Source organism: Leptonychotes weddellii, chromosome 7, assembly GCF_054177405.1.
Source record: "Leptonychotes weddellii isolate Sample4059 chromosome 7, ASM5417740v2, whole genome shotgun sequence".
In the NCBI taxonomy this organism is placed as follows: Eukaryota; Metazoa; Chordata; class Mammalia; order Carnivora; family Phocidae; genus Leptonychotes; species Leptonychotes weddellii.
This window is the reverse complement of record NC_138375.1, coordinates 19,401,067-19,419,926: the sequence shown is the minus strand read 5'-3', so window position 1 is coordinate 19,419,926 and position 18,860 is coordinate 19,401,067. Positions and strand designations below refer to the sequence as shown.

General features: G+C 33.2%; 1 protein-coding gene across 1 annotated transcript in view; it reads left to right on the top strand.

Moving 5' to 3' along the window:
* Positions 1-3,518: 3,518 nt before the first annotated feature.
* Positions 3,519-18,860, top strand: part of CDH9 (cadherin 9) — a 131,226-nt gene continuing 115,884 nt past the window's right edge. The window contains exon 1 of the mRNA XM_006726866.3: positions 3,519-3,770. The gene's annotated coding sequence lies outside the window, so the exon portion shown is untranslated. The remainder of the gene's footprint in view (positions 3,771-18,860) is intronic.

The following is an 18,860-nucleotide window of genomic DNA, read 5'->3' as shown; positions in this document are numbered from 1 at the left end:
ATACAAAAAGAAAACAATTGGAGTTGCTTACGTGGCAGGGTAAATAGGTCTGGTACCAATTCTAATGTGGAACCAAGGAGGTTCACCACACCAACATGTAATTCCTGGGACACCGGTTGGTTTTCCTATAATTTAACTTAATTCTGACATTACCTATCTGAAGTTTGCATCATATTCCACAGGTTAAGGGTTCAGTTCCAGGAGACTGCCTCCCTCCTCCGCTACTCCTTTCAGATGCCAGTTACAAGTTCATGTTGTTACGTTTACCTCTGACCAAGTGGTTATAAATCAGAGGTTCCCACAGGCCCTGCCTTAGGTTCAATTAATTTGCTAGGGGGGCTCAGAGAACTCGGACAAACATTTTACTTACTAGATCACCAGTTTATTATAAAAGGATATAACTCAGAAATAGCCACATGGAAGAGATGCATAAAGCACAGAACCCATGACCTGTCCAAAGGTGCCACTCTTCCAAATCTCCACGTGTTCCCTAACCCAGAAGCTCTCTGAACCCTGTCCTTTTGGGAGGCTTCTTTACATAGGCATGATTGATTAAATCATTGCTCATTGGCAACTGATTCAACCTCCACCCCTTCTCCTCTCCCCAGAAATCAGGAGTGTAGGACTAAAAGTTCTAACCTTCTAATCACATGATTGGTTCTCCTGGCAACCAGCCCCCATCCTTGGTGTTCAGAAAGTCACCCCATTAACATAACAAAAGACAATTTTATGCTCTCATCACTTAGGAAATTTCAAAGGTTTTAGGGGTTCAGTGCCAGAAATCTGGATGAAGACTAAATATTTATTTTTTATCATGACTCACAAGGATGAGCAGTTGTTTTGAACAGTATTAAGTAGATGGAGTTCTCAAGTATGGAGATGCATTTTCAAAGAAAAAGAAAGGAGAAAAATTCAAAGACATGTGTTTTGTTTTGTTTTGATATGGTACTACATTTGTTGCTGGGTGAACTGGGAAGATCCACGGCCTTGAGTCCTCAACCCAGCTCATCCCCAGGATGTCCATCAGAGAGTCTTGCTCTCACCATGAGAAAGAATTCAGGGACAGACACAACACAGTGGATGAGCAACACAGGCAGGAAAGTTTATTAAAGCAAAAGTACACTCTCTAGATGGGAGAGCAGTGAGCTTGAGAGAGAGACAGAGACAGAGACACAGAGAGAGCTGCACACCTGGGGTTCAGGTTTTTAGGTTTCTTTTATAAACAGCTGTTAACAAGGGCTGGGATATTCATTGCTTGAGGCCCGGATTCCTTGGAAGCAGGGTTTCGTACTTTTTCTTCCTTATTTGGTCAGGGGTTTCCAGTCTTGGCATCTTGGGCCTGTCCGGTTTGATCCCACATCTTGTGGCCTTGTTTTGGAGTGCTTCCAGGACAGGCCTCTGACTTTCCCCATAGCTGGTCATGACTTCCTCTTTGCTCTTTAACTGCCTACCTAACATATGTACAGTACCAAATGATTAAGAAAATTAATTCATGCTAAAATAATCTTGGAAAGAATAATTCGAATAATATTTTAAATTTATTGTTAATGATTTTGATGTCTGAATGCATCAGAAGAGAAAATATAATCCTACTACTGTAAATAATAAGGATGATTAATATTTTTGTGGAAGCCTGTTGGCTAAATATTTGTAAACATTATTCTAAGAATTAAAACCTATTTCATGTAATATAGAATTCTACTTATATATGAAAACCTATAAGTAGGTATATATAAGATATAAAAGAATTTTCAAAAATTCCAAGGTTTAGGCCCTCTGTTTTCAAATGCTCCATAATCACTGTGACAGAGAAGGGAAGCAGAGAAAATTCCTGACAGAGTAACCATTTTTTACATGGTAACACTCTCCCCACTCTTTTTCTAGGAGCAGCAAAAGTAACTTCAAATCAGGTAGTAGAATGCTTTGTTGGATTGTAGATTTCACAGAAAAAAGTTTTTTCCTACAGTTGGGTTTCAGTGGGAAATGAAATGTATTCAGCTTTAGGGATTTAAAGCTTTTATTTGTGAATATTTATCTTAAACTATGATAAAATATTTTGTTTGGTTTCTTTTCCCATTTTACATATAATACTTTATCTCAGCATTAACAAAGAGACTTCTATAATATACACTTTTATTTAAAGGATTCAGTAGACCTGGAAGAAATGAGTATAAAAGAGTGTGTGAATTTTATATTAAATATCTTTGCCTCAAGAAAACACTCCTAGCCTCCATAAAGAATTCACTAAGCTGTTTGTTCTTAACCACTTGGATCCATCTAGCCCTGGACAATATGCATAAAGCTTTATTTCTGCTTTCTGTTCCTTCATTTGTATATGAGCAAAACGAAGACCCTTTTTTTATCCATTTCCTACACTTCAAATTCACAATTATTTAAAAACCACATACTCCAAGTTCAATTACCATATATTAGTAGTGCCATGTTTTATTTGGGGATTTGTAAAACTGTATTTTCGAAGTATTTGTTTTCCCTTTTAAGAAATGAATTTCCATACTGCACATGCTGCGAATAGGCATTTCTATTATCTATACTTCATGGATAAATGTCACCATTGGTGGTGGGGGGGGCAGGTGGCAATTTTATTTTTATTTTCTATTGTCAGTTTTCCTTTGAAGCATCAAATAGTCACTTAAGCTATTTACTTACTGTGACTTAACGAGCCGTTATAAAATGAGCCATAGTCCCACTGTGCATTTCATACAACTATTACTAGAACTTCTTTTCAGAAGGATTTATCTACTAATCAATATCCTTCTTATTGTGCCATTTCCAGAAGTACTAAAAAGACTTCTCTTCTGAAACAGGGTTTGACTCTCTCATGTTTTACTCTCTCTCTAATAGTTGTACCGTGTACAACAGCGAATCTAACAGGTGGACCGTGTAGTTCCTGTGAAGTGGCTATGGTCACAATTATTTTTGGACATTTCTGGGGAAGGTGAAAATCCCTCAATTGCATTATCAAATAAAAAGCAGAGTTGCAGACATTTGAAATTACACTTGAAATCGTTCTCTTTCTTAAAAAGCACTTGTTAAGACATCAGTTATTAGATATTTTAAATTACTGTTTTTGAAAGATTAGTTTACAAGAGACACAGATAAAAATTGATTATTATCAATGATAAATGTGATTTGCATTCTTTCTCTTCATTTTCTTAAACTCGGAATTTTGGTATTGAATTGAAAGAGGTAGTCGTGAATTCTGCAGGGACTATACCCCAAATTTCTTTTGAGAGACAGCATTCTCCATGTGATGTAATATTTTCTACAGATGATTTACAGGTTACGGACATGCTGTGACCTTTCTCCCAATTGCAAACAGATTAAGCAGAGCTGATTAACCGAGACTAAAACACTGGGTTATTTTCTCCTGTGGGGGTCTTTGACAAAGCCCTCCTCTCGGAACCCTCCCACTTCATTCGCTTGCAAATCACTGTGCCTGAAGAGGTCTTACTCCCCTAGCCCCAACTCTCGAGCCCTGCAGCGCCATCAGCGGCAGGATCTTCCTACGTGAGGGACGTCTCTTATTAATCAGAAACGCTGAATGGAAACCAATCAGAAAGAGAGTTTCTTTGGCTTCAGCTTCCTGCCTGTCTGAGTTAAAAGTGATGCTCGAAGAGGGAGGCACGCTGACATGCATGAAGCTTCAGCTGTGAAGATACTATAAAAAGAGAAGAGTAGGAATGAGACAGAAGCAACACCGGAATTGTCAGTGCTGAGCAGGGCTCAACTCAGTTCCGCTACTGAACGAGGTAAATGCTATTTACTTTACCTGACAATATAAGCTATTCAGTTTTTGCTTTCTTATAACGAAGTAGTACAAATACTGCTTTTCTCCTGGTTGCTTCGTTTTGCACTCTCTCTCTCTTTCCCTCAACATTTGCTTTGAAGCAGGTAAGAATACATTTTGTAGTATTTGAATAAGATATTAAGATGCTCAGTGAGAAAACTTGCGATGCTTCCTTCATATTTTACTTTTACAAAACTGATACCTATCAAAGCTCTTTTCATAGTGCTTAAATTTGCATATGGAGCATTATTATAAAAATAAAAATAAACTTCGCATTGTGATAGTTGATTTTGGGGGGTCTTGAATTACTCACATATTAATGTATTTATGGATGCTATTATTACATTAATTCAAATGGACTCCTGGTTTTCTCATAACTTTTGTTTATAAAATTTGAGTCAGAACTGTCAAAAATAAAGACATCTTTATTCATAATTTAATAAGAAGTGGTTTCTTTATTTTTCATATTAAAATAAGACAATATATAAATAGTACAAAGAACACATGTACAGATGGACATAGGCTGTCAGGATTAAGGTCATCACTATACCTAGCAAAGATTTCTTCACATATTTGTGGTTCTTACTCAAGTCAACATCCTGAATGTGTGCCTCTGTTGGCTATAATTGGTCTCCATTATCACAGGCAAATGTATCTTAATGTAGTAAAGACTGGATGAAAACCACAGGAGGGAGAGCTTCAAAGGCAAAACTGGCATTTTTTTTTTTTGAAATGATACGGAAAATGCAATGATTTCATGGAGCAGTGTTTTATTTTTCTTTGCATACTCAATATAACCATTCACATCAATTAAAATTTTAAGCACACCAGTCTCAAAAAAGGCATGATGAATTTTAACTATAAGATTGCAGTATTCTGTAGCTTTTACATTTAGATACTGTTAACAGCTTGTATTCTCAGAATCTACTTTGAATACCAAAGGTGCACTAAAAGTAATCATCTGTAGTAGGTAAGTTCACATTTATTTGAATGATCAACTTTTGATGAGAATGTAGTGGACTACAGATTTGAGGAGAAACTGGAGATCTTTTCTGATTTGTTGTCATTTAATATTTTGTTATAGATCTATGAGATTACTAATATAGATTTTTTTTCACAAGGTTTTGTAATCTATGTAGCACGAAAAAAAATGAATGATTTTGTGAGAGCAAAAAGTGGTAACTTTGTGTGACAGGAGGAAATCTTCATTTGGCTCTTGATCTATGGAATAAGGAGAGTTACCCATCTTCAGCCATAGGTGACTAAGAATGAATTTGATCATTTGATGCTCTTAACTTGAAAAGAAATGTGTTTAAAATCTACTGCATTCAATGGAGAATAAATCCTACTTTCAGATTCAGACACTGCTTCATTGCCTAGGCAATGCTATGAGTACCTAATGAATCTGGTTAAGCCAGGTTTGAATGGTAGATCTTCTAAAAGATCAAGAAAATGAAGTAACATGCTATTTCAGCACATAACAGCAAAGAACTTAAACATAACATGAATAGCATATGTTTGTGGTCTTGTCCTCAAACATATTATGAATTCAACTGAAGTTTTCTCAAAGAAAGAGTACAAAATAATTATATGCCCTTAGTAGATGTATCCTGAGATGCTAAAATACTGTTGTCTCTGTATTTGTTTGTTTTGAAAAATGAGAAAATGTAAGGTAAAGTGCATGGTATGAGCAAATCTACTTCTGGAAATAATGAATAAGAAAAATGCCTTGGAGGAAGCAGATAGTCTCAATTTAAAAGTAATTCACTAACTTTAAGTCAGATTTGGTAAGACTGATAAAGCAAGTCATATAAGAATATTTTCTGGGATGAAAAATATGATTTTTCCCTTTATTACACTGGGTGATAGCTTTTAAAACAATTTTGAAATGGTCTGCATAATTATTTATCATTATTGTATTCACTGTGTATTTGAAGTAAGAATGTCTTATTCCATTGCCTATGTGTAGCAAGATCACAGTATTAAAGTTGGCTTTGAAATCATGTTTTTAAATGTTGTGTTGCTTGACTTGATAAATTGTATGTTGGATTAGAAGCCCTTCTGAATGTCATCTTCCATGAAAAGATTTCACTTGGTATTTTCCTGCGACCCCTGTATATACAAAGTTTAGCCAGTAGAGTGTCCCCTCTATGGTGCATTCACCAAATGGGATTTAAAAAACAATCACTGGAGATTTTTTTTCCCACTGGTTTACCTCTCTTTAGACAGTAGTAGTGATTTGAAGCAGATACACATTTTCTATAATATTTGCACAATGTATAGGTATAGTTAATCCGAATGCTTTGGACAATGCTTGAAATTATATAACATAAAATACATGAGTAATATGGCAATATACTGTATGAAAGAAAGTATAAATTTAGGTGTAAGTTAATTTAAAGAATACATGTGAATGTGTCATGAATAAACATTGGCTGTAATTTGTTCTCTATGAAAGTAAACAGCCTAGATGGATAATTACTTAGCATTAATACAGATGTTTCAATGTAATGGATCATTAATTTGCTATATTCTTTAAGACAAATTTTGTTCCCTCAAATGAAAATTTAAATCTAAAGTATAAATAAATCTAACATTTGGAAAAACAGAATGTGATACTTTACAAAATGTCCAATGTGATATTTTAAATATTTATACTTATGACTTCAAGGAGATATATATATATATATATACCCCATTATATTTATATTACCATATTATATATAATATCAAATCAATGGTAATATTAACTGTAGAGTAAGTTTGGTTTATTGTGAGGTATTTTATTATAAAAAATCTAGCTAAGTTCTTGGGTATTTTACTTCTTAAATTATCTACTTAATTAAAATTATTTTTATTTTTTTAATTTTTATTTAAGCTTTCTTAAGAAAGAAGACAGCATGTGAAATAGGACCAAAAAGACATTGATTTTAATTAGCTTTGTCCTCACCTGATGCTAATTGATAATCATTTTTCATTGTAGAACGTAAGGTATGTTTCCTAAGATAAAGCAATTGTGTTCACTGTATCTTGCATATTTGTTTTGAGAAATGAGTTGTGTCTTAAAATATATCCCAAAAAAGTCTCTTAATACCCATGACATTATCTTATTTAGGTTTTTAAATAAAATTCTAAAACTTTAGAAAAGGGATTTTAACCACCTTCAACTCTGATGTTACATGAGAAAATGGAGGTTTAGAAAGATAAAGTTATATATCCAAAGTTGTCAAATTGTATATGAAAAATTGGCAACATTAAGTGAAAATATATAATGTTAAATCATGAAAATCATATTAGGTATACACACAAATACACACACACACACATACACACAGCGTTTAGCTGAAAACAAGGTCTCCTGGATGGTTTTAAACATTCTGGAAAAGTTTTTTCTCTTATGACTCACTTTGAATTCCTCAACCTGGAACCACCATTATCCTTATCATTAAAATATAGTAGGAAATGCAGAGTGAGGAGAGCATCTTTATACACTTATACATTTCCATAGCAGTCCTAATATGTTAATGCACTTATCCCTAAATTTAGCACTAGTAAGAGATAGTCTTATAGCCACATTAAGAACGCAAAGTGCCTGAATAAAAGCACGATCTCTGGAACCTAACCAAGACATTTTATATTAGCACTACCAAGAAACACCTCCCAAAACATAAAAGTCATGATAATGGATCTTATTGCTTATGAAGGGAAAATGGAAACCTCATAAAGTATTGTTTTTGTTGCTGTGAGGTGTATATGTGCATATGTGTAGGAGAGACAGAGACACAGAGAGGGAGACACACACACACAGAGGGAAAGAGAGAGAAATTTATTTTTAAGAGGAAAGGTGGGGAAAAGGAGAAGACCTGAATATTTTCTTAAGTGACATTTAGGGTTTTTCCTTTTGTTCCTTTTCTGTGCTTTTGCATTACTTTGCCAAATTATAAATCTATTGCAGGAGAAATGAGTGCTCTTGTGTTCTCTATTTCTCTTCAAGAACAAGATAAGTCTTGGTCTTTTGAATTAATCAATGAAATACCAGAGTGTATGATTGTTTCAGAAGTATGAATTAAAAAGCCTGCTTTTTGTATCACTTTTTGAGATTAGCCTTATAGTTGTGAAGAGCATGGATGATTTCATTGTATTTTTTCCTCTAAACACTTACTCAACTTATAATGGAAACAGCAGTGACTAATAGTTATTATTTGATTTTTGAGTTTAGAGATGAATGTGTTCCTAAATGTATTTAAGAAATAGATATACTTGACAGAATTTATATTAGAATATGCTAAGCTTACTATACTTTATTACTAATTAAGTATCCAATGCATAATGAACTTTTTCCCATAGTTTCTGAAACCCAATCTTAGGAAGGTCATAACAAGAAACAATATTCTCAGGAAACCAGTATAACAAGGGAGATGACAACACATATAACAATGTGTAGTCTAAGCAAATAAACACCAATAATCACTTCCTGGGACAAAAGACGTCATGTGAAATATTCCACTCATAAAACTGGGGCAATAGAACCTGAAAGTTTTCAAAGGTAGTTTTCCTCCAATCAAGTAACTTCTTCATCACCTGTTTTTTGTTTTTTTTTTTTCCTACTAAAGCAGGTTACTGTAATAATTTAATGTAGTTGCCAGGAATATTTTTAAAGAATATTCACTTCTATGTGTTATAAACACTTCAAAATGCAAAGAATGTATCATGAATTCAAGAAATTCAAATCCCTTTTTCCCTGTAATGGTAATTAAGTCACAGATGAAACATCTGAGGAAAATTATAGGTCGAATTACAAAGTAACATCTATGTATCTGTATCTTCCTATCTTTATATACACACACACACACACACACACACATCTCTATGTGTGTTCGCATTCATAATTCTGTGTACCTGTATCTGTAGGTATCTCCATGTACATGTGCGTTTATGTGTGTGTAGATTCAAAAATATATGGAAAAGAGAAAGGAAAAACAATGATTTCAATATATAAATCAATTATAGTTTTAAATTGTTAAAATGGTATAACATTATATACTAAAAAGCTCTTTTGTCAGGCAATTATAGATATGATATTATGAAGTAATAAAATAGCAATTATATATCTTTTTAATTTTGGAAAAAGTTAAACTCAATTGTGTTATGGCTGATTTTGATAAGTAGGGAGTATTAGACTTTCATTTTTTAAAACTGTAGCCAGAAATAATTGTTCTCCATTTAATGTCCACAACTCTCAAAGACCTCATAAAATATAATCTCTTTACCCACTCTTATGATGGGAGGAAAAGTATTATATAAAGTAGGAATTATAATGCTATCTCAAATCATATTGGTAAAAGTGTGATTATTATTACTATCAGAAAATAAAATCCTTATTATTTTTCATTTATTATATTATAATACAAAGAAAGAACAGTTACATGGTGGAATTCTAAAGTATTTACCTGGCCATTTTCCCTAGCTGAGGATTAGATAACTAGGCATTTTAGAATTATTATGTTATTGGGTAAATTATTTGCTTAATGCTTTATATTAATTGCTTTATATTAAAATGTGATACTAAGATTAAATATCATTTCCTTTAATAAGATATACACAATATTTAATACAAAAGTCGAGGATAAATGTTTGTATTATGGTCACTCCTTATAGATTAATGTTATAACCTATTAGCACATTATAAATCAACTATGTATGCATGTACTGAGCAGGCGTTAGATTAGGTTTAACTATTAGAAGAGAGATAACATTTTTCCTTCTCCCCAAAATCTTGCCAGTTTATCTAGATAATGTAATATTTTACATACATTCAATTCTGTTATGTTTTTTAACATAAGGTTCAGATTTGTATTTCTGACAATACTTACTCTTCCAAAGATTAAATAATTAATGCACTATTATAATAATATGTGCGGTTATGTATGCAAATCATATTTGTCTGACTTTTATGTTTAGCTTAGAATTGAGATCTCTGGTATAATCATTAACAAAGAAGAATGTTATTATCATACCTGCAATAAATATACTTTTCCTTATGATTAAAATTAATTTTGGTCACTTTAAAACAACTAGTTCTATTAAAATACAAACAGTGAATATTAATAACAAACATCCTTTTTTAATACTGCAGTGTTATTTTACACATTAAAATGAAGAGTTTTAACAGTACTGTCTGTATCTATATATTTCTCTCTATATATCTACAAAGATATATAGATATGTATGATGTATCTCAGCTTCACTACTTTGGACTTTAAGCCCATGTTAAATTTCATTTTCAATAACTAAATATGGAATGCTATTTAAATAGGAAGAATTTCCAACTTTGGAAATATTTTGTGACTTCAGAAAATTAAGAGAATTGTTCTGATAGAATTAAAAAAAATAAGTATATATCAGGAAACTGCTTGAGGCTATAATTACTTATGCCCACAGATGAATATCGAAACAGATGGAGACCAAATGATGGAATGGAGACTAGAAAGTGGGGGGATTCCATTGAGGAGTCAGTGGTAGAGTCACACGATTTGAATTTACTAACGATGCCTCATGGATGTCTGACATGTCCCCAGACCTATGCTACTTTAAGGCTTGCTGCTTGACAAATGAAGCATTGCCTTTGGGATCATGACAACGCTTTATTTAAACATGAGCATGGAGATTCTTCTCCATTATACCCAAGACTGAACTGTGCCTTAAATGCATTCAGGGAGAAACAAAATGTTACTTCAGAATAAAACTGTCACTGGTATATGTCTTGCATTTATTTCATTCACCATATTTATAAGCTGTACTCTTCTAAAATTACAAGAAAATGTGGGTAAACATGTAGGTAAAAAAGGAAAAGAATGTGAGGAAATTCTACCTGGAATGAAAATTTATCCAGATTACGGGTTTGGACAAACATATCCCTAACTATTTATAAACAATATTTTGTTCTATAAAATATGGATTTGAAAGCATATTTTAGAAAATAAGTAACTTTAAGTTATAAAATTCTATACCTATTCAATACAACAGCTTTCTACTAATAAGAGATGTCTTATAAGCTGTATCTGTCTTGTTAAAGTTGCAGTGGTAGATAATTTTTCTAGATGTAAGTACTTGATGTTTTTTATTATTTTTTATCCCTTGCATTTTGGTTTCCATCATCTATAACTCATATGATAACTTCTCTTCAAATATCTCCTTTATGAGAAAAATTTAAAGTATTAACTAATCAATCTGCTACAAGTATATTTTCAACCAATTTAGTATTTGGAAAGTAAGCATATGTTAAGATTACAGAAGGGATTTTTGGTATTTAGCATGTGATTAAAAAGTTCTAAACATATATACTAATAAAATATATCAAATTGATATACTAATAAGTATAAAACTATACATGTATATATGATACACCAATTAAGTTACTCTTTCTAATATGCCTGGTGATATGTTTTATGTTCAAAGTGTAACATGTATTTTCTCCTTTAATTATAGTATGTGGGGAAAGATATTACTCATACCCATCTTCTTTTATCCTTTCTCTTATGCTTTAATTTTAAATCATTTGGTGGCTAACACAGACTTCACTTAAGTTGTGCATTGTCCACTGCCTTCTACCAAATTAAGTACAAATTTATGGTGATTCACAGAAAGCAGATTGGTTTTTTCCATGCAATGAACTGTGATGATTTATTTCCCTTGCTGTTTTTAACTAATGTGTGCTTTCTTACCCTCACTGCAACTTTAGCTTTCCTGCTACTTCCATTTCCACATTTACTGCTTTGCTTCTTACCCGTTACCATTATTCCCCACCCCGACTCCTCCTCCACTTCAAAGACAGAATATATTTAACTACAAGTGCCTATATTCCTTAACTTGGCTTGCATTGTGTGGAGATGATTCAGTGAACTGTGACAGAAAAGTAGCTTTTCCAACATGAGAAACTCCTTAGATGTGGAGCTAATAAAAATTGGTCAATATGTTCTTGGATGATTTTGGAAACTCTTCTCCATTCTACCTCTCTCCTACTTTCACTTTCTAAAAGCCTGGAAGTGGGTCCTACAAGGAGTGAAGTATTACCAAGGTCATAATACATTAACAGATGAGTAGAACAAGGAGAATTACTGCTACTGAGAAGAGGGTTTGACTGTAAGTCCAGGAATATAGCCCTGCATAAGGATTTTGGGGAATTAAGAAAAATTGGGGCTTGAAAACCTAAGGCTATCCTAACATACTGAAGTTTCATAAGGTATGTGTGTGAGGAGACAAATTGGCAAATTGTTTTGATATTGACTGCGTGGCCTCAGAAGTCCCAAAATTGATGCATACAGATTTTTCATATTAAGAAGCTGATCTTTATCCCATTCCCATGTAGTAGAAATGACAGTCCATCTTACAGTTTGCAGGTGTAGGTGGAAGCAATGCATCTCATAACGTTAGTACAACAATGTAGTATCCTAAATATGTACAGTCCATTCAGAATCCTAAAGGCACCCTTTGTTCTCATCTTTTAAACTCACCATCAGGAAAAAAGTCCTTCAGATTATTTGCAATAATTAATTCATCCACTGGATGATTATTTCATTTTCTTACCTTTGAATTTACTCATTTCTGAGTACCTGCTCAGTCCCCTCCCTCTGTGCTGTGATGAAACGTCTGCTGGGGAGACTCTCATGGAAGCCACTGTTGTTAGAGATTCTCTTCTTGCCATACGTGACAAAATTAATCTGCCTGTAACTTCACTTTTTATTTTGTCTTAGCCTTGCCTATATAGTTTGGAATCTTTAATCCACCCCTATCTAATAGCATTAAACTCATTCAAAAAAAAAAAAAAAGTCTCTGTCAATCCTGTGCTTGCTCTTCAAGTATAAATGTCCCTCATTACTTCAATTTTAAAATAAGTAACATTTTACAGACTGCTCTACCATTCCAGTTACCCTGTGTGAAATGAACTCTTGTTTGATATTGTCTCTAAAATTGAAATAAAAAATCCTAATGTGAAATAGGGAGCACACAATAACTGGGACCAATGTCCCTTTTAAAAACTTCTTTTCAAATTAATCTAAGACCAGGTTTTTATCCCTCCTCACTGCTTCCATTATACATACATAGAAAAAAATTATTTATGATTTGTAATTATTTCTTATGTTTCCAAATTCTGAGAGATATAACCCTTGTCACGTCTTACATTGGTCTCTTTCTGTCTAGTCCTTGGGGCACTTTTCCTGTAAGAACCTTAATATCTCTTTGCTGTATTATTATAATAACTTTTAATTGCTCACTTAGCCAACAATTTCTTTAACAACCAATATCTTCCACAAAGTATAATTTTGTAAATTAAGAATAAGCTCAAGTAACCCTCTCTCCTGTTACCCCCATCCCATACCACATCACATCTAGAAATAAATCAATACTCCTCAGCCTTGAATCCAAGTTCTTCAGCAGCTGGTTTATCTTATATTTTAATTTTTTCTGCTAAATTTAGAGTCTTAAAAATACGGCCACAGCCTTAAGGAGCCCAAAGTTTAGGTTTCAAATGATTCAAACTATCCTGAATCTTTATAGAAATACTGTATTTATGATTTAATGTGAGTTCCCTGGAAAAAAGTCCAAAGCATTCATGATATTCATGGAATTTTCATCACCCCAAAAAAGATATGGACTGTTTAAGTCCATAAATTAAAATACCAATATTTAACAATACCACTTTATTGGAATAAGAGTAAAAATGCAGTAGGCTTGTGATGTCAATAGACACATAGCTTCTTCCCAGCTCCATTTACTTGTTCTGTTTTGTTGGTAGGTTATCTTCATTTCTGGGTGCAAATTGTCTCATATATAAAATGCACTAAACAAAGGTTTAGATAGGTAATATTTTATGGTTGGAAAGGGCAAGCAGAGTCCTGGGGTCAGACATCCAAAGTATATGAATTTGAGAAAATCTTTTAATGCCTTGGAGCTATAGGAGCTTCATGTGTTAAATTAAGGTATTAGCAGTATTTACATTATAATGTATTATGAGGAAACATGATTGTTCCTAGAGTAACTTCTGTTATTACTATTTTATTATTAAGAATGTTATTGCTCAGGTTCACTATATTCAGGTAAAGATTATTGGGACTCTCCATATAGAAAAGCACAAGAGACTTAGCTTAATTTGATGACTAATTTCTTCATTCTTGAAATTAGGTAAGTCTAGAAGTCAGTTACAACATTATGAATATACATATTCATATATGTCATATGCATGTTATGTTAAGTTGACATAACATGCAATGAAATATTTTGTGTAAATTTATACATGTTCAAATTAATATAGAATATTTACTATCATAAATAGAATACTAGAAGGTTTATTGCTTGAAGTTGGAATGAGTATATTACACTTAGATCTTGGAGACATGAGTGAGTTATAAAAGTCTTTTAAATATAAGTAACATTTGGGAAATTTTCAATGGTAATAAAATTTTGTAGTGTCTCCTTTCATCACATATTTTTTTCATCACGTATTTGAATGCCAGGTATTTAACTTTCCTTTTTCTAGCATTTTTATGGTTTCTCCCTTTTATTCGTTGAATTATATTATGAGTATAAAGTGAACGACATTCTTGACCCTAAAATGAATAGAGTTTATAAAGGTGGTTTATTTGTATAAAAATTTTACTTTGGTTTAAAAAAAAAAAGTTCAAACAAAAATAGTGGTAGTGATTACATGCTTGTGAATAACATTCATTAGTATTTTTTTTTTAAGATTTTATTTATTTGCGAGAGAGAGGATGAGAGACAGAGAGCAGGGGAGGGAGGAGGGTCAGAGGGAGAAGCAGACTCCCTGCTGAGCAGGGAGCCTGATGTGGGACTCGATCCCGGGACTCCAGGATCATGACCTGAGCCGAAGGCAGTTGCTCAACCATCTGAGCCACCCAGGCGCCCAACATTCATTAGTATTAACTTGAAAGTTATTTTTGTGGCAAATGTTAACAATTTGATAGTTTATCCATAATCTGTATAAAACAGTTAATGTTATTTATGAAACATAGAAACCATTTTAAGTTATATTATTTCATAAATTTGTTCTATAATCAGGTATGGATACCAAATACTTATTCAACCTTTACTATCATGCAGCATTTTCTGGGTGCTGAAGTTATAGCAATAAACATGATACAAAGAGATTCTAATCACAAGAACGTACTCTCTAGAGGAGTGATACAAATATCAGTGTGATGGAGAGTTACTGAAGGGGTAGGTAGAACAGGGCGTATGAGACAAGTTTTTTTTGAGAAAGTGAAATTTGAATTGATTTTGAATGGAGAGAAGGAAATACTATGAGAAACATTATTTTAGGTAGAAAAAATAGCAGACTCAAAAGCCTGGAATGTTAACAAAGTTTGCTAATTTTATAATATAATCTGAATTACAACTTTAATTTTAATATATAGACATTACATTGTTATATTAAGCTTATTTAGATACTTATAAACTTAGTAATAAGAATGTGAACTGAACATATTCCAGTTTTCATAGTAATGTTGTTTTAACAATAACCTGCATTCTTCTTTTTGCTTCATTAAATACTTAGTTCCAATATAATATATATTTATTTTTTATGTATACAAAGTTAGACTTTCATTAAATGCTACTATTTCTATAGTAGTAGGAATTTCAGACAGCTACAGTTGAATATTTAAATATTAACTATAAGTGTTCAAATTATTAAGTTCTCTAGTTTCTCCTATCATGAGTAGAAGACTCACTCAAGCTGAGGCAGGGAAGACTATCTAATTGTGAGGAAAACTAATACGCCTGTATATATCTTTGTATATTTCTATATTATTATCTATAGTGATAAGGGACAGTTAGTCTTATAAGCAACTCTTTCCTTTGCCCCCCCCAAAAGAAACCCATAATAGGACTGATTCTCCTTTATCCTGAATTTTGAGGGAGATTCTATTCTTTTTGAAGGCACTAGAAATAGCAGAATTTGTCCTAGAATTTTCTCAAATGTCTTTAAATGTGGATTCCTTCCTATCTGTGTGATTTTAGCTTAGACATGATTTTCATACTTCTAATATAGTTTCCAAAAGAAAGAATCTAATTATGTGACTGAAATTTTTCTCTACTTCTGAAGATCTGCTCCCTGTGGGTTCTGTTTCCATCACTTTGTCTGTTAGGTCATGCCTACCTTTATTTCCTGGCGCTTTTCTGGCTTCTCTTTCTTTTTTACTGATTTCCTCTCTTCAATGATCTCCAGTTAAATTTTCTGAGATAACTATATTAAACTGACTTTTATTTCTTTGTACCAGAACCCTAGACAGCTTTTTGGTTAGTTTTCAGTATCTTCCTAACCATATCTAAATTAGATGACCCCTTCATCTTCTCTTGGGTCCTGGATATACAATGTATCTACTGAAAAAGTGGCCTTAACCTCACAAAGACTGGTTGGACACCCATCTTTAAAAGGACCCATGGGGGCGCCTGGGTGACACAGTCAGTTAAGAGTTCGGCTTTTGCGCTGTGAATTGTGCAAGACTGTTGAATCTCAGATCTGTACCTCTGAAACAAATAATGCAATATATGTTAAGAAAAAAAAAAAGAAGAAGAAGAAGAAGGTAGCGGGAGGGGAAGAATGAAGCGGGGGAAATCGGAGGGGTAGATGAACCATGAGAGACGATGGACTCTGAAAAACAAACTGAGGGTTCTAGAGGGGAGGGGTGTGGGAGGATGGGTTAGCCTGATGATGGGTATTGAGGTGGGCACATTCTGCATGGAGCACTGGGTGTTATGCACAAATAGTGAATCATAGAACACTTCATCTAAAACTAATGATGTAACGTATGGGGATTAACATAAGAATAAAAAAAAAAAAGAGTTCGGCTTTTGGTTTCTGCTCAGGTCGTGATTGCAGGGTCAGGGGATCAGCCTCAGGATGGGCTGCGCTCAGCACGGAGTCCACCTAAAACTCTCCCTCTCTCTCTGCCCTCCTCCTCCCCTCTCTCTCTCAAATAAATAAATCTTTAAAAAATAAATAAATAAAAGGACTGTGGACATGGTATTCAATGTATATCATTTGCACAAAGTAAATAATTATAATGACAACATTCTCTCTCCAAATAATGTGTAGATAACTTGCTTCCCATCCTACATAATGTGTTCATTTGGCTAACATGTATTTTATAGTTGTAAAATAAAAATGGAAATATGGCAATTTGGAGTTTTAAGATTATATCATGAAAATTTGTTGGTCATTTTCAAAGAGGAAACACAACAGGGTGTTATGGGTGAATCATGTTTTGCTAAATTATTCCTTTAGTTAAGTTTTACATTGCTTAATTATGAAACTGATTCATATTACCACTTTGGAAGGTATGTATTTGTAACTTTTGGTCTGATCCTAATTCTATATCTCGTAACTCCCTGCTTCTCTCTTTGCTAACCAAAATCTGCCTGCCCTTCTCTGAAGCTAGAGTTAGGGAACAAATCCCCACAGAGTAGGGAAAAAATGTTTACTTAAATGCTAACTGTAATGGTTAAGAGTGCAGATTCTTGAACTAGAAAAACAGCTCCACCTCTTGCCTCCAGCATGGTCTCAATTAATTTACTTTATCTTCCTAAAATTTAGTTTCCTCATGTGAAGATATGGATAATTGTATTCATTAGGATTGTTGTCAAGAATGATTATGACAGGGGCCCCTGGGTGGCTCAGTTGTTAAGCGTCTGCCTTCAGCTCAGGTCATGATCCCAGGGTCCTGGGATCGAGCCCCGCCTCGGACTCCCTGCTTGGCGGGGAGCCTGCTTCTCCCTCTCCCACTCCCCCTGCTTGTGTTCCCTCTCTCGCTGTGTCTTTCTCTCTGTCAAATAAAAAAAATCTTTAAAAAAAAAAAAGAATGATTATGATAATACATGCGTCAAAGTGCTTATCATAGTAGCCACTTAATAGATATTAATTTTGCTTACTGTTAGTAGTAGTAGTAGTATATTCACAATATACTCAAATTATCAGTGTCCAATACTGCTTTTAGAGAATTTTACCATTGTAGTTGGGAAAAGTATTTAAATATTCTGTAAAGGTTTTAGGACTTTCCTTGTCTAGACTCTTAAAAGAAGTTAAAAAATTAAAAATAATTATACCTCCAAATAATTGATGGAGAGATGCTTTGGGCCTATGCTAGGATTTTACTTGATTAGGCAACATATTTTCTCCAAAGAAATATACACTGGCTTTTAAATATACCATATGATCAATCATGAATGCAGAGAGTAGGAGTAACAATATGAACTTACTGGGAAAATTGAAGAAATGTTAAAAATTATGTAAGCAATCACACTTTCAAAAGGCACAGGAAACACTCCCAATTATAAAAGCATGAAAAATAAGTTTGAAAATGTTTGAAAAATTTGAGTCTTGGAAAATATTTGTTTAACTTTCATTATTAATAAAAATAGAGCCAAGTTATCATAACGGTTTCTAATGATATTACATGCTATTTTAAAGTGGGAAAAAAACCATATATTCTATAAAATGTCATCTCTCTCTTAGAAGAGAGATTTTAAATTGGGAAAATAATGATTCAATATAATCAAGGATTATTACAGTAAGAACTGACATTTCGTTTAATTAACTGATTTTACAGATAAGGATAAGAAGACACCAGGAAATTTGTTCAAAGTGATCCTAGAGGAGAAAAACCAAGAGTAGAATCCAGGTCTCCAGGAATAGATTATGTGATTAACATTAGTTTATCAATGTCAATCATTATATTTTTACAAAGTTGTTTTTTTTTCTTTTTAACAGCTTTATTAAGATATAATCACATGCCATACAATCCACCGATTTAATAGGTATAAACAGCTCCAATGGTTTTTAGTATCACAACAGAATTGTGCAACTACCACCACAACCTGATTTAGAACATTTTTTTAAAATTTTAATATGTTATGTTAGTCACCATACAATACATCATTAGTTTTTGATGTGGTGATCCTCGATCCATTGTTTTCGTATAACACCCAGTGCTCCATGCAGTACTTGCCCTCCTTAATACCCATCACCGGGCTAACC